This window comes from Corvus hawaiiensis, chromosome 2, assembly GCF_020740725.1.
Source record: "Corvus hawaiiensis isolate bCorHaw1 chromosome 2, bCorHaw1.pri.cur, whole genome shotgun sequence".
Lineage (NCBI taxonomy): Eukaryota > Metazoa > Chordata > Aves > Passeriformes > Corvidae > Corvus > Corvus hawaiiensis.
In genome coordinates this window covers 116,972,815-116,987,568 of record NC_063214.1, presented here as the reverse complement: position 1 = coordinate 116,987,568, position 14,754 = coordinate 116,972,815, and the positions used below count along the sequence as shown (strand labels likewise).

Genomic DNA, 14,754 nt, shown 5'->3' with positions numbered 1-14,754 from the left:
TTCCTGTGCAGAAAGAACTGAGTTGGTGTGAAATTTGAAGGAAACCAGAAGAGTTGCCATTCAGAGTTCTAGGTGTTTTCTAGAAAATACATCACTTTTCAGGCTGTATTCAACTTTGTAACATCTTTTTCTGTTCAAAGATAGCACACACCTCCTCTAAAGAATGCACAGCTCTTACCTTAGGCTGTGTCAGGGGCTCCAGCATTCAGGTCATTTACAGCCATCATCTGGCTTGCCATGTGAGCTATGATTTGTAGCACAGGTTCTGTTTTAATTCCTCTAAGAAGTACAACTGCTTCTATCTTCTACAACTACTTCTACTAAGAAGTACAACTACATTCTCCAGTTTCAGCAGAGTTTTCTTAATCCAAACTGCTGGGTGCTATAAAGAACGACTTGCTGTGGAAGGTGCAAGAGACAGCAGTTTGGATCTTGATATTGCAAAGAGCCAAGAGGTTCAAGATTAAATTAGGATCTGTATTGTGAACTTCCTAGTGAAGATACAGAATCTGGAAAGATTAGAATGGAATTAGTTAATTAATTAACTTATTTATTTATTTATAATTAGTTGGAGAACTTCTGGTAAAATACTAGACACTTCAATAAAAGTGTTATAAAAAGAGGGAAATGCAAATTCAAATACATCCATACTTTAATGAACCAGATAAATCTTTTAGGCAATCAGTGGATGCACAAGCACTAAAATAGAATTATATAAATCTCATTTTTAAAGTTTGGCATTTTATTCAGAGATTGGATCAAATTAAGAGCATGTGTGTGATGTTCTACTAGCATAGAAATGCTATAGTGAATGAACAAAAAGGTAAGCCTAATAATGTTATCCACAGAACATCTGAAAGGAAGCAGAACAGAACAACATGTTTTAACCAAACAGCTCACAAAGCAGGCCTCTGATGTATCGAAGCCAATTAGGACAGAGTCCAACAATTACAAAAGATACTCAGTCATAAAGAGACACCCAGCAATGTTTTGTCTTATCTCTGAAGCAGGTCATTAAAGGCTTCCTGTCATATTTCTTCATGACTTCGTTTCAGGAAAATCTATTCCCCTCTCCTCAGGAGGAGATTGGGACCTACCAGAGCACCTCACTTGGCCCACTTCCAGCCACCCCATGGGCTGCGATCCAGGCAGGGAACAGCAATCAACCTGCAACAGCAGAACTCTGATAGCTGCCGTTCCTAATTGTGCTCATCATGCTACAAAACGTTGGGTCAAAATTCTAATCCCATCCAGTCTGTGGCACATGTGCAGAGAAGCTTCTGGATGTACCAGGAAGTCATTGCAGCATGAAGCTGCGCCAGGAGTTCTGCCACAGCAGCAAGTCTGGGTGCTGCTGACAGGGCACAGTCTCAGATTCCTCAGGAAAAGATAGGAATTACCTGTAATGGTTAATGTAGGGAGAAGCAGGGCAGGCACCACGTGAGAAGTTTCTCTTCCTGTCAACACCATCTTTTGCTTTCATATGATTTTGTATGTAATAGTCTGGGGCACAATCCTTGAACAAAACAACAACAACAACAACTCTTTTTACTTTGAAGAAAGTCTGGATGGAATAGTCCTCCAGCAGGTTATTGGGGAGACTTTCATTCCTGTATATATGAGAAATGGAGAGGGGAAATAGAGGGAATGAGCCAGCCTGTATCCCTGACTGATGCCTAAAGGTTCCATTGTTTATTTTTACATGGATAGCAGTATTTTAAAAATAACTTTTCAGATTAATGTATTTACGTGCTCTCAGTTGGCTCTTGTTCTTTTTGCCCTTTCTTGGCTGTGCTCCACAGCCTTGTAATGGAAATCACTGCACAGTTCTTCTCCACTCAGCCTTTGGGTTTTTAACTCAAATGTATCACTCTTCTAGGGGGAAATGTGTGTGCCCCACAAATACGTTTTTCCAGGCTTCCTCCTTGTCACACTAAAATCGATGCAAAGCATGTCCTGCTGTGTTTCTAAGCAGGGAGAGAAATTGTGTCATGCTCCACCACAGACACTTCATTGCCACTTGACCTGTCTGCAGTGCACTGTTAAGTCCTATCCATAGGTAATCTGACTTTCTAATGGGAAGTGTTTTGGTTCAGAAAGAGGCAGATAGTGGTTTTCATGCAGGTTTTTGACCTTGCTTATTTCAATTTATCCTTTGATAACAAAACAATACATAATACATGAATATAATACATAAATATCAGTTTATTTTCTGAAATTAAGTGAACTTCATCCAAACTCAAAATCCTGACACTTTTAGCATTTGCAAGTACACACTGAATAAAAATATTTTGACATCTAGACTGTCAGATAATCTGTCAGTAACAGTTACATCTTTCAATGAGAGAACTGTTAATTTCCAGACTAATTTATTGGGAAAACAATGCATTTACTACAGTGAAATACACTACTGGATGCTAGAAAAGCTGTGTAACATTTTTGCAAGTGAAGTAGTTGGTTTTAGAATGTGGAATATTCTCTTGTGACAAAAACACAGGAAGAGATCCTTGCCAGAAAACATTAGTGAAGAGAATGTACCTGCAGAGAGAGGATGGTCACAGACCTTCAGGAAGCTTTAGGATCCTCATGCAGAAGGAGGTAATGCATGGGGCAAAGAGGAGTGCTCAGGGTCATACTCCTTACAGAACAGGCTCGTGGGGCACAAGGGATCATGCACCAAATACTTGGAGTGATTTTTGAAAGCTGGAGAAGTTCTCAGCACTGTGGTGCTGTGCCCAGAACAAGGTGCTGTCTCTGGGCAGAGGTGTTGGCTGCACAACGCAGTCACGGCTCTGCAGAGTTCCACAGTGGTTGCTTTTACATCCTCCAGTTCTGCTTCACTGACATTTCTCAGTTGCCTTTGTTCAAAAGTAGTCTTGCTGCTGTAGAGAAATGTCAGAGCATTATGTGTGATGGTGGTGGTGATCATTCCCAGAGTGCCCAGAGGACTGAATTCCAGGTTTTGTGTGGTGCTGTTGGATGGTGTCAGGTCTGAGGCTACAGAGTGTGTGTGCCTTTCATCTGGCATAATTTGTGTTTCATATTGACGTACACATAAAATTTAAGTTATAATTGTGGTTTCTTGGAAAGAAAGCAAGGGATTTTTCATGCATTTTATTGTGTAATTAACAACTAGTAAATTGTTACCCTGCTTGTTGCTGTTGTTGGCAGTGACAATAAAAGTCAGGATTTTTCAGGAATAAGGAAGACCATGTTATGGAGGAAAATCGGCAACTTTAAAGATTCTTCAGCACCTAAAGAAAGGTGTTTGCAATATGGGCAATCTCAGCTTTCAAGTTCTTCTTAACTCTGCCCCTGTCTCATTAGTGCACCAAGTCTCACTGGAACTTTCCTTGATGGTTTGGTGCCACTTGTGGTGCTCCAAGTGCTGCTTCTTCCAGAGACTTTTCTCCTGTGCTTTCCCTGATGCAGGAGATGTTCTCCCTTTTCAGAGAGACTAAGCCGTGAGATTTAGGGAATGAAATAAATTCTGAGCTTCATGTGTTCTGAGTCACTTTTAGAAATTACAAAATAAAGTGTCTAAGACACCCTTTTAGATTGTTACATCTTACATCATCTATATCAACCTTTTATTCCATTGTCACTTCTAGTCGAAAGACAACAAATTATTGTGGAACTTCCTTCTTTTATAATTATCATTTATCTTCAGTGAAACTAAAAAAATTATAAACTTTTTCCATATTCATCTTTATTTATCTTTCTTATTTGTTCTTCTGCATTATATTTTCTGAAGCAAAACAGAAGAGGAGGAAAGAGAAGGCTGAGGGTAAAAGGAGGAAAGGAAAGAGTAAAAGAAAATCAAAACCAAGGAGAAAAAAAAAGTTTTGATCTTTTTTCATAGCAACTTTTAACTTGAGAAAATATACTATTTAAAGGGTTTACAGTTATCCCATACAGAATAACAATAGTTTTGTCTTTTAAAAAAAATTCTCTACCATTTCTAATGTAAATTAGCACACCTCCACCCAGGTCAGTCAAGGACAAGCTACACAAACTTCAGCCACTATATTAGCCCATACTTAATATGTTTTAAAATACTTCATCCAAGATGTGCATATGGTGTCTGAGTTAGGGATTGAACGGCTGTAGCCTTTAGCCTTCCCCTCTGTCTCCTCACTGTCATATTTTACTCACAGTCTTAACTGCCTCAGACTTGAATTATCAGCCCTCTTTTGTCAATAAAGCATCCAGCCTATTAGAGCCTTTTGTATAAATTATAATCATAAGGAATTTGAGCCCAATTCAACTTTAAAAATACAGTATTTTTGCAAAATCATAGCCAATTTTAAAAAGAAGCAGTTGAAGCTTTTTGAAGTGCATTCTGGATGTTGTTGTGATTTATGTGCTGTCAATTATTTTTGTATGTATTGAAAAAACCTGTCAAGTTTCCATCTCACATTTCATAAATCAGGTTTTTCTGTATACAAAGCACGTGTCAAAAATCAGAATCTAAACAAGACGCCAGTTGGCTTCTCCATGTGGCAGCTTGTAAACAGAAATATTTGGGGACTGTGCATTTGTGACATGCCATGTAATGTCATGCATAAACAGCAGTTATTGGGAAATGTTCTGTTCCTCTACATTGCTAATAAGATGATAAATCATGCTTGCACTGCTGTATCACAGTTCAGCAGGTAGAACTTTCCAAATTAAGGTGGTGATGGTGTTTTTTCCAGATAGGTGTACTGAGAGATTAAATATTTTATTAGTGACCTACCTGTGCATCAGAGTAATATGTCAAAACTGATGTGGTGTTTTGTACATTTGTCTTTAAGTTATTTGGAATTTTTTTTCCCTATATTAACTGTGTTTTGGTCAGAGACAGATTCTGGTTGTACTGAAATCAGTGAAGCACCTTCCACTAATGCCAAAGGGATCAGGAATCTGCTGTCAGAGGACAGGGGAAGGATACAGTTGTCTGCTCAGGGTGATCTAAAACCTGGCCCTTGCCAAAGGGGAAGTCCTGGTGCTGCTTTCACCCATGGCCATATGTCTGGTCGCATCTTTCATGCAGCTTTAGTGATCCAGCTCTGGGGCCTCCAGCACAAGAAAGACGTGGACCCATTGGAAATGGGTCCGGAGGAGGGTCATGAAGTCGGTCAGAGAGCTGGAGCACCTCTGCTATGGAAGGGGCTGAGAGGGTTCAGCCTGGAGAAGAGAAGGCTCCAGGGAGACCTTGGAACCCTTCCAGTGCCTAAAGGAAGCCTACAAGAGAGCTGGATACAAGGGCCTGGAGGGGGAAATGGCTTCAAACTGAAAAAGAGTAGATTTAGGAAGAAATTCTTTACTGTGAGGGTGGTGAGGCCCTGGCACAGGTTGCCCAGAGAAGCTGTGGCTGCCCCATCTCTGGAAGTGTTCAAGGCCAGGTTGGACAGGGCTTGGAGCAACCTGGGGTAGTGGAAGGTGTCCCTGACTATGGCAGAGGGGTGGAACTGGATGGTCTTTAAGGCCCCTTCCAACCCAAAACACTCTATGGTTCTATGATCACAGGTCTGTGCAGAAAGCAAGAGCAGTTTGCTGATCCACCTGAAGTGTATCACAGGAAAGAAACAACTATTGTGATAATTACTAGGACAAACAGTGTCAGTTCACACAGTGCAGGTTCCAAGGTGTTCATCAGCATCTGTGGGATTTAAATTCAATACGATGAGAACTCAAAAGGCACTACTGCTACGGTATTTTATTCCATGGAAACCAAAACAAACGGGTAAGTCTTATGGAGAAAATGTAAAGGCACATTATTACATCTTCCCAATAGAAATGCAGCTGGAAAAGGCTAGAGCAAATCAAGTTTAAAGCATAAAAGGTTGAGCAGGATTAGGAGGAAGACTAGGATGAACTCAAAGTAGTTGTTACCTGAGTGGCTGCTGTTTAAATGAGCATTGCAGCACAGAAGGTTTCAGGCAGGGCTGGGGATCATCAACAGGCCCCACATATCACTGCAGGACCTGGAAATACCCAAAACCCTCAAGCATTTTTATTGTTACTTAGTCAATGATGCGGATTCTTTTAACGTTTTGTCCATTTTTGATTGTTGTCAGGCCTGCAAATAAACATAGGATCCTCTATGAAATGATTTGTTGTTCCTTTGCTACTGTGTCTAGTAAAATAGTCTGGTGTTTCTGTTCATGTCTTGTTATTTTTTGTGCCACGTCCAAATTTGTGAAATCAAATACCAAACAGTAAAAAAACAATTAATGAACTGTGCAAAGGTAAGTAGCTTCCTACTATTGTGACCAGGGGGTGAAAATTATGGTTTTATCCCCATAAATCAAAGTAATCACGCAAATATATGAACCTTATGTCCTTAATTTGTTTTCATAGGTTTCAAAATCTCACTGTTACTTTCAGCCAAACATATATTAATAATGGTTCTAACTGCCTGTAGATTGTTTAATTAAAACAGAGTAAATTCATTCTTCATTCTCAGCTAAGTAATGCAAAACAGACTTTGTAGGGTGAAGGCCAGAATTTGGGTTCTGACTCTGAAATCTCAAAATTTTTTAAAAATTCCTTATTGTTTCTTTCCTTTTATATTAACACGCTCTGTGGTATTTTCTCTTTATAGTAGAAGTCTGTAATTCCAAATTATAATTCCATCCAAAGTTTGTGGAGGAGATTTGGCAGTTGAAATGTGCTTTTGCTGCTTTATTAAGTTTGACTGCCTGCCTGCAGACTTTCTGTGGACTTCTGTAGTTCAGACTTATTTGTTTACTTGATAAATAGTTTTGCACAGAATTTGTATTCCCTGCCATGCACCCTTTGCCCAGCTACTTCTGTAATTATTTCAAAAGGAGGAAACTGATCAGTCATTTAGGAAATAAGGAAGGAAGCTGATTATTATCATGAATTACCAGAATTAACATGAATTCTGACATGCAAACGCCAGAGGAATGCAGTAATGCAAAAGCAGACTGAAAGCAAGAAATTGGCAGCACTCTTGGCCAGGTGTGACTGGGTCCTGCTAAAGTGATGTGATCGAGGACAGAGCTGCTCCAGGGGAGGGACCAGCCTGGATGACAGAAACGCTAGATGAAACGTGGAAGCACCATCAGGCAAGTGTATCCAAAAAAACCCCCAAAACAATGCAGTTCTGAGCAGCAGAGATGACACAGGAGGCCAGCCTGTATTGCCTCGTTTTCACTTTTATGATCACATTTGAAATACCAATTTCAGTTTCATCTCATTAGCAGAAAAATAACTAGGGGATTTACAAAAGGTCAGAAAACTGGCAGGGAGGTTAAAAGTCATGATTTAATCAGAAAGATGTCAAAAAAACCACCCAAACATGAAATTGTTACTGATTATCCTAATTAGCAATCTCTGGAGGAGTGAGATGGAGTTAGTAAGCTCCCTAAGGTTTGGATCCCAAGGTCTGACATTATGTGTTTACAGTTTCAGAGACTAAAATTATTAGCAAAAGAACGGAATATTGATCATGTTTATTGTGCTTCCTGGTTATCCCATTCCCAAAATTTGCCACATGCTTCTGTGTACTTCTAAAACAGGTTTAAATATTCCAGACTGATGTACAGTTGAAATATATAAGCTAAGGAAGCCCTACTGCATCAGGAAGGGATCTAGAGGGCAACTCATTAAATAAAATTAAAGGAAATAGATGAAATTTAAAAGTAGAAGATTCAGGCTAATTATTAGCAAACATTTAGTTTCTGATGTCTACATGGCAGCATAAATAATTCCTTTGAACATTTAAACTAGATAGGAAAAGACATGGAAAAATCTGTAATTCATTTTGTATTGGTTGGGTGTACTAGGATGACTAATAAAATGGGGTTTTAATATGTAAAATCTGTACTTCATCCTTCTGAAACTGCATATACAGGCATGCAAGGGATAGAGGAATTTGACCCTGTAATTGGTAAAATCCAATGACTTCAATTTGTCAAGACAACCCCAAAGCACTCTCTGCTGCATGAGAATGAAGACTATAAATAAGTAATGTATTTATTTTTAAATAAATGGGAATGAGTAAATTTTCCCGTATACCTAAATGCTCATAAATCATTGTGATTTACTGTGTCAGTCTTATTTTTCAGTTCTGCCATCTATTTCAGTTCACTTTAAAGGCTGTACATATTGGGAGATTGACTACAAGATTTTCAATCTCTGGAAATCCAAATCTGCCAGAAAAAAGAATGTCTGGAGGCTGAGCTTACCCCTTTACCTATGGGAGGAAGTGGCAGCACTTCTAATTAGTCACTGTTCCCAATCAGAGGTGCATTCTGTTTGTTACCCCGGGGCCTGTGGGATACAGCTCTGCCTTTGTATAAAGCTGTGTGTTGAGGATTTACTGGAAGGAAAGTGAACAACAGGGCTTGCAAGTGAACAACACTTGGTGGTTTTGATGCTGTGCAGGTGGTAGCTCAGTTGGAGGTGGTGTAAGAAGGGCCCCAGCAGGCCATCAGTCAGTGCTCCTGCTGACCAGAGAGCTGGGAGTAACCAGGGACACCAGAGCAGAACTTCTGCCAGCTGTGCCCAGGTGGCTAAGGAGGCCAATGGCACCTGGCCCGTATCAGCAATAGTGTGGCCAGCAGGACCAGGGCAGTGATTGCCCCCTGCACAGGGCACTGGTGAGGCCACACCTCAAATCCTGTGTCCAGTTCTGGGCCTCTCAATTCAGGAAGGACATTGAGGTACTGGAGCATGTCCAGAGAAGGGAGCTGGAGCTGGAAAAGGAGGAGCACAAGAAAAGGAGGCTCAGGGGGGACCTTATTCCTCTCTCCAACTCCCTGACAGGGGAGTAGGTGTAGCCAGGTGGGGTTTGGTCTCTTCTTCCGGGCAAACAGCAACCGGACAAGAGGACACAGTCTAGGGGAGGTTTAGGCTGGACATTAGGAAGGATTTCTTCACAGAAAGGCTGATAAGACATTGGAAGGGGCTGCTGGGGAGGTGGTGGAGTCCCCGTCCCTGGAGGTGTTTAAGGAAAGACGGGACGTGGCGCTCAGTGCCGTGGTCTGGTTGACGAGGTGGTGATCGGTCACAGGTTGGACTCGGTGATCTCAGAGGTCTTTTCTAACCTAATTGATTCTGTGATTCTGATTCAGCTTTACAGAGTGTTTTCTATAAAAAGCTCCTTTTGATGTCTCAGTTTCATTCTGCTCATTTTTCATATCAAAGCCAAAACTTACTTTCTTGGCAATTCTTTCATTTCACATCAGTTTGAAGCACAGTGAATTAACTCTTCCAAACCAAGAGTCGATAACATTTTGCTTCAGGAGGTGCCTAATCACTGTGATGAATTATCCTAAAAAAATGAGAGACCTTTACAGATGACATTTTCATTTGCAGTGAGTTGAAGATGGATTTAGCAAACAGCTGCTTTCCACAACAGCTAGGATTTGTCATCTTACTATTACATCAAGCATAAAGTAGTTATTTTATATAGGGAATTATGAAAGAGCCAAATAATTCTGGATTATTGATCTATTCGTCTGCTGGGAGCTTATGAGTGAAAAATCTTCTGCTCTGTTGTTCTTAATTCAGATGTCATTAGTACAGAGCTTGCTCTAGGTTCACTGTGAAATATGAAATTGATGTAATGCCCACAGTGCTGCAAAATATGTTTCTTTCCCAAATAAAAATAAATGGAAGTTAAAAAAAACCAAACAAAAAAACCCCCACCAAAACACCAACACAAAACCAAAACCACCACCACCAACAAAAAGTGTTTGGTAGCTTAGAAACCAGAATGTTTTACAGTAGCAAGATCAATCAAAAGCTGGCTTTAGACATTGAATAATTATACTTAAAACTTTACACATAAACAGCCTAACTACAGTGTAAATATTAATTATTACCCCTGCCTTCCAAAGGATCTATTTGCACTTATTTTATTTGACTATCATCATAAAAAAGCTCAATTTTATGTGTAGTATAAAGATACTTTTTCTGATTTCACAATAATTGCCTGTGGCCGTTTAATATTTGGCTGTGATTGAGACCTTTCCTCATTTACACTTCCAAAGTCCTATTGACTCGATGGAACAGTAACGTGTTGTGTAACTGGGAAAATTAGCTCAGGGTGTGATGCTGTAAATAGCATTTGAACTAAAAAGTGGAACATGACTTGCTTTATTTATACCCAAGTAATCAAGAGTGCTTTGTAGTAATTTCTACTGTGTGTTTTTCTGTACTTAGAAAAACAGCTCGGTGTCTTTTATAATAATGAGTAAGAAACTGCAGAAACCCTCCAGCTCAGAGCAGGTGTTTGCAGGTTTTTGCCTCCCTGCTGATTTACACGGTGCCAGTGTGCACAGTGACCAAGTCCCCTTCCAGCCTACACCATCCTGAGGTGCCCAGCTGAAGCCCTTGGATGTTGCTGCCTCCCTGGATCACATCACGCTCCCCTTCCCTCCCCTTTCCTGCTCCTCTCCTGGACTTTGCTGCCTGGTTTAATTCCTTTCACAAGAGCAGAAACATTTTGGCTTTCTAATTTTACTACTTTCTTAAATAATTCCTTCTTTTCCTCTTTATGGTTGAGTTGTTCTAAATGTCCATTCGAACGCAGGCCAGAAGATGTTTTGGCCTGGTCATAGGAATTGGATGTAGGGTCAACTCCAGTGGAGCATTCCTATTCCTTCTTTCAGTATTGTTATTGCTTGAGCAACTTTAACCACAGCCAAGTGCTAGACACAGACACTGTCCAGGAATGTCAGTGTGAGTAAAGAATTTAAGGAAGTTTTATGAAATGTTATTCTGATTCTTCTGATATTCTTCAGCACAAATTACTATGCAGAAGTGAAAATGGTGATATTACGTGTTAAACAGAGTTTGTACAAGGAGGCCCTTTAGTGAACACAGCTACTCAGAGCAGACTGTGGATGCTCTATGTGTAAGGTAAGGCACCAGGGGACTTATTTGTGGACTTAACTGGAAAGAAATAAAAATCCATATATAATTATTTCTTTACTCAGTGGAAGATGTAATTTATTTTGTAAACAGAAAACAGCTTTTTGCAGCACTCGACCTTGAACTAGGAACCCTGTTTGTTAACTAAGAGTGTTTAATAAATTCACAATGTGAGTGCTAATGAATGAGTTGATTTTAATACATATCATATTTCACTGTAGAAAACTCCTTATGTTTTATCTACCCACAGTTTAATTTTATCCTCACTTGACATTCCCAGTAGGTAAGACCAAAAGCAAACTGGGCTATCCAGTAGTACTGATACAAATGCATTAAAAAAAGGAAAGAGAACCCTGGGATAAATCTGAACTAGCTGAAAGGACAGAGAGGTGCCTGAACCCAAAGCAGGACTCCCTAGCATGCGAGGATGAAACACAGGATCCCCCACCCCACTCCAAAAGCCTGACGGAGTGACGATGGCAGGGACACACTGGAAACAAGCAGAGTGAATTTCCGGCTGAAAAAGGGAGATGGGAGAGTGAAAAACAAGAAGGGAGAATAAGGATCAGTTTTTCATCAGATTGTCTGGCCTCTTGCATTTGCCAGTCCTCGTCCTTGCCAAGACGGGAAGTCCCCTGTTCCCTGCTTCTTTGTGCTCGTTCCCACCCTGGCTTTGTGTGGCGAGGCAGTGACGTTGTTCACTGAGAGACAAATTTGAATTCTTTGATCTTACTATGCTAACTTCACATTTTCTGGGTAATTAAAAACAGACCAACATGCGTGCACATGTTAAAATACAGCAATGTATTTGTAAGTATAATTGAGCTGTGATTAATTCCTCACATTTCATTACAAACCAGTAAAATCCCATTACAGGGCAATGAATGAATCCTGCCAGGAGCAGGCCCATATTCCTTCTTTTCTGCGTAATCTGTAGCCACACACAGTTTTGCAAAGCATGGGCAGACACTAACAGGACAATGTGGCAATATTTCATATTTGTGTTGCACATCTGAAAGTGACGGTGCAAACTGTGAGGACATCGAGCATCACAACACCAGCAGACCTTTCAAATTGTGTGTGCACCCCTGCCTCCATGGAGGATAATGGCATTTCTTCTGTTCCTGAGACAAAGAGGAACTTGATTTTCTCTCCTTTCCTTTGTAACAGGCACTACAGGGACAGAGGGACATTATCTCCCTGCTAGTGGCACAAAGGCAGCATCTCAGATATGGATTAGCTCTGAATTATCCCTCTTGACAAATAGGTTGTGAAACCATCACTTGGTCTCTTGGCAGTCCCAGCCCTGCCTTCACCCAGGGAACCCATAGCGAACCCATAGCAGCTGCTGCCTTCTCGCTGCCAGTGGCCACAGGGACACATTTCCCTTTGTCACCCCATGCATTTGAGGGCTTTAATCCACCTGGGGCACGGACTGTACCTGCACGGAGCAGGCACAATCAGAGGGCTCTCTCTGCCACATGTTCAGTGAGCTCAGTTAAACTCAGGAGCACCTGTCAGCTTTTCCACCCCAGCCCCAAGCCATCTGCAAGGAGCTCTAGCTAAGAAGTTCTTCAGAAATACCCCTCCTGTGCTAAATATACTGATTCTCTGATGGCATCTTGCACCATTTGCTCCTGCCCCCAAATTCATGCAATAGTAGCATCCAGTTTTGCTCCTCTAACATTTGGGGAGGCAGGGAAAGACACAAGGAAGGAAAAAAAATGTAATTTGAGTTCCTTTTATTGCCTTTCAGCATGATCGCTTTCTGGTTTCAACGGACATGTAACTGAAACCCAATGTGGTTTTGGAGTAAGGAAAATGTTAGATAAAAATTAGCATTTTAAATCAGGGAAATGATTTGTAAATTAAAATTCTTGCTTCTTGTGGCTTTGCAGAATCACCTTCTCTTTGCCTTCAGGGTAGCCAGAACAATTTTCAGGCCAAAGCAATATTTGAATTCCTGTTCTTCCCAAAGAAAACTGGTGGGTGGGTTTCTGTCTAGGAGCTAAACCAGAAGTTTGCCCTAGGGTTTGGCTGCAGTTCAGCTTTGGGGAAGCCACCATTTCATCCATCCTGTCGGCTTCCACCCAAAATCGGGATGTGGAGCCAGGCAGCAGACTTGGGTAGGGTTATACCAAAGTTGTTGCAATACTGCTTTCCCACTGGTCGTGGTACAAACACAGTCTACAGCAAGTAGAAAACAGTATTTGCCTTTAGGAAAACACTCCCATTTTCATAAAGAGTGATGCACTGCTTTAGATTAACAACACTCATCAGTATCCCCAGTTGGCTGATCTGGCTACTACAGTCCCAAAGGAAACACAAGGAATAGCCAACAAGAAAATATTCTGCAATGAGCTCAACTTTATGGGTTTTCTGCCTTTTTAAAGTTGCTTGTCTTTGTGCTATGACACAGCCAGCTAAGGGAGAGCTTTCTGCTCTTCTGCTTGTTTAACAAATATGAGTAACACCGTTAGAGCTGGCAGCTGGAGCTAGAAATGCCAGTGTACCATACCAAGCTGAGCAAGGAAGGGCTTTAAGATATGCCTGGTGAAAAAAAAAAGAGAAAAACCTGCTTCTCAGTCCTCCCCTCAAGCACATTGCTCTGCCTGTCTCTGTTTTTGTAACCTACAGCCTCCATAAGGTAGGGAACAATGGCATTTGTTCCCATAAATTCAGGGTAAGGTTGAGAGAATCCATTATTCATTGAACTCTAAAAAAGGGAATTATTTTTAGCGTAATTTCCAAAGCAAAATAATAATTTGGGATGGTTTTGAATTGTGAACCAGGGAAAATATGTCGGAAGACTCCAGGCTGTGAGCATGTTGGTTGGCTGCAGCCCATGTGCAGAGGCAGTGTTGGGCTGTCCTTGTTCATGCCACTGGCAGAGAGGCCTGAAAGATCCCAGAAACTGCAAGTCTAAGGCACAGGAATGGGGCTGTGTCTTTTCCTGATGTGTTTGCCTGCACTACACCTGGTTTGGGGGCAGAATGGCTTTTGGCTGGCAGAGTGGCAACGCAAGGGATGGCTCTGGCACGCGGAAAGGCCAGGAAGTTCCAGAGAAGTGTGGGAAGCAAGCGGCTGCTCCAGAGGTTCAGGCACCACACAGGGCAGGCACCTTTGCGAGGTTGAATCCCATCCCCCTGGCAGCACCCAGACCTGTGGCTCTGGTGCTCTGGAGACAGACATATCCCATCAGGTGTCTGCAGTGCCCTGTGTGGAGGCAGTGTGAGAATACCCCACCTGGCCTGACTCATTTTTTAAAGGCTACTGCACTTCACCACGATGAACCTGGATCAAAACCAAAGAAAAGCCAGGAACACAACCTCCTGTTCCTCAGTCAAGAGCTGTGGCAGAGTTTTCATTCACATCACCTTCCAGACCCCCAGGATCTCCTGATCATGATATCCTAAAAGTCAATGATCAGCTTAAGATATTTCTGGAGGCCAGGAAACATGGAGCAGGAATTTCCAATAAATGAATCCTTCAGAAAAAAATTACCTGTTACTATTTTCATAAAACTATAGATTGATCTGGGTCAAAAGGGACCTTAAAAACCATCTAGTTCTAACCCCCTGCCATTTAGTCCATCTAAGGTATCCAGCTAGCCCTGATCACTATGGATTTGAGTTTATAAATTATTTCTCCTCTAAAACCATTGGTCTCTAAGCATGTAAGGCATAGAGACCCCACCTAACACAATATAGGAGGTCTGAGACAAAAGTACACCTGAACAGCTTTGACCACTGGGCCAACTTCCTCTGGAATTTTGCTGGATTATGGAGAAAAACAAACAGTTCATTTCATCAATAATCTAATAATACAGATTTCTACATTATATATATATGTACGTACATACAC

The 14,754-nt window shown here is 41.2% G+C and overlaps 1 protein-coding gene across 1 annotated transcript in view; it reads left to right on the top strand.

Annotated features, from left to right (window-relative positions):
• FUNDC1 (FUN14 domain containing 1) overlaps positions 1 to 14,754 on the top strand; it is a 46,111-nt gene that overhangs the window by 9,036 nt on the left and 22,321 nt on the right. The gene's annotated exons all lie outside the window — the stretch shown is intronic.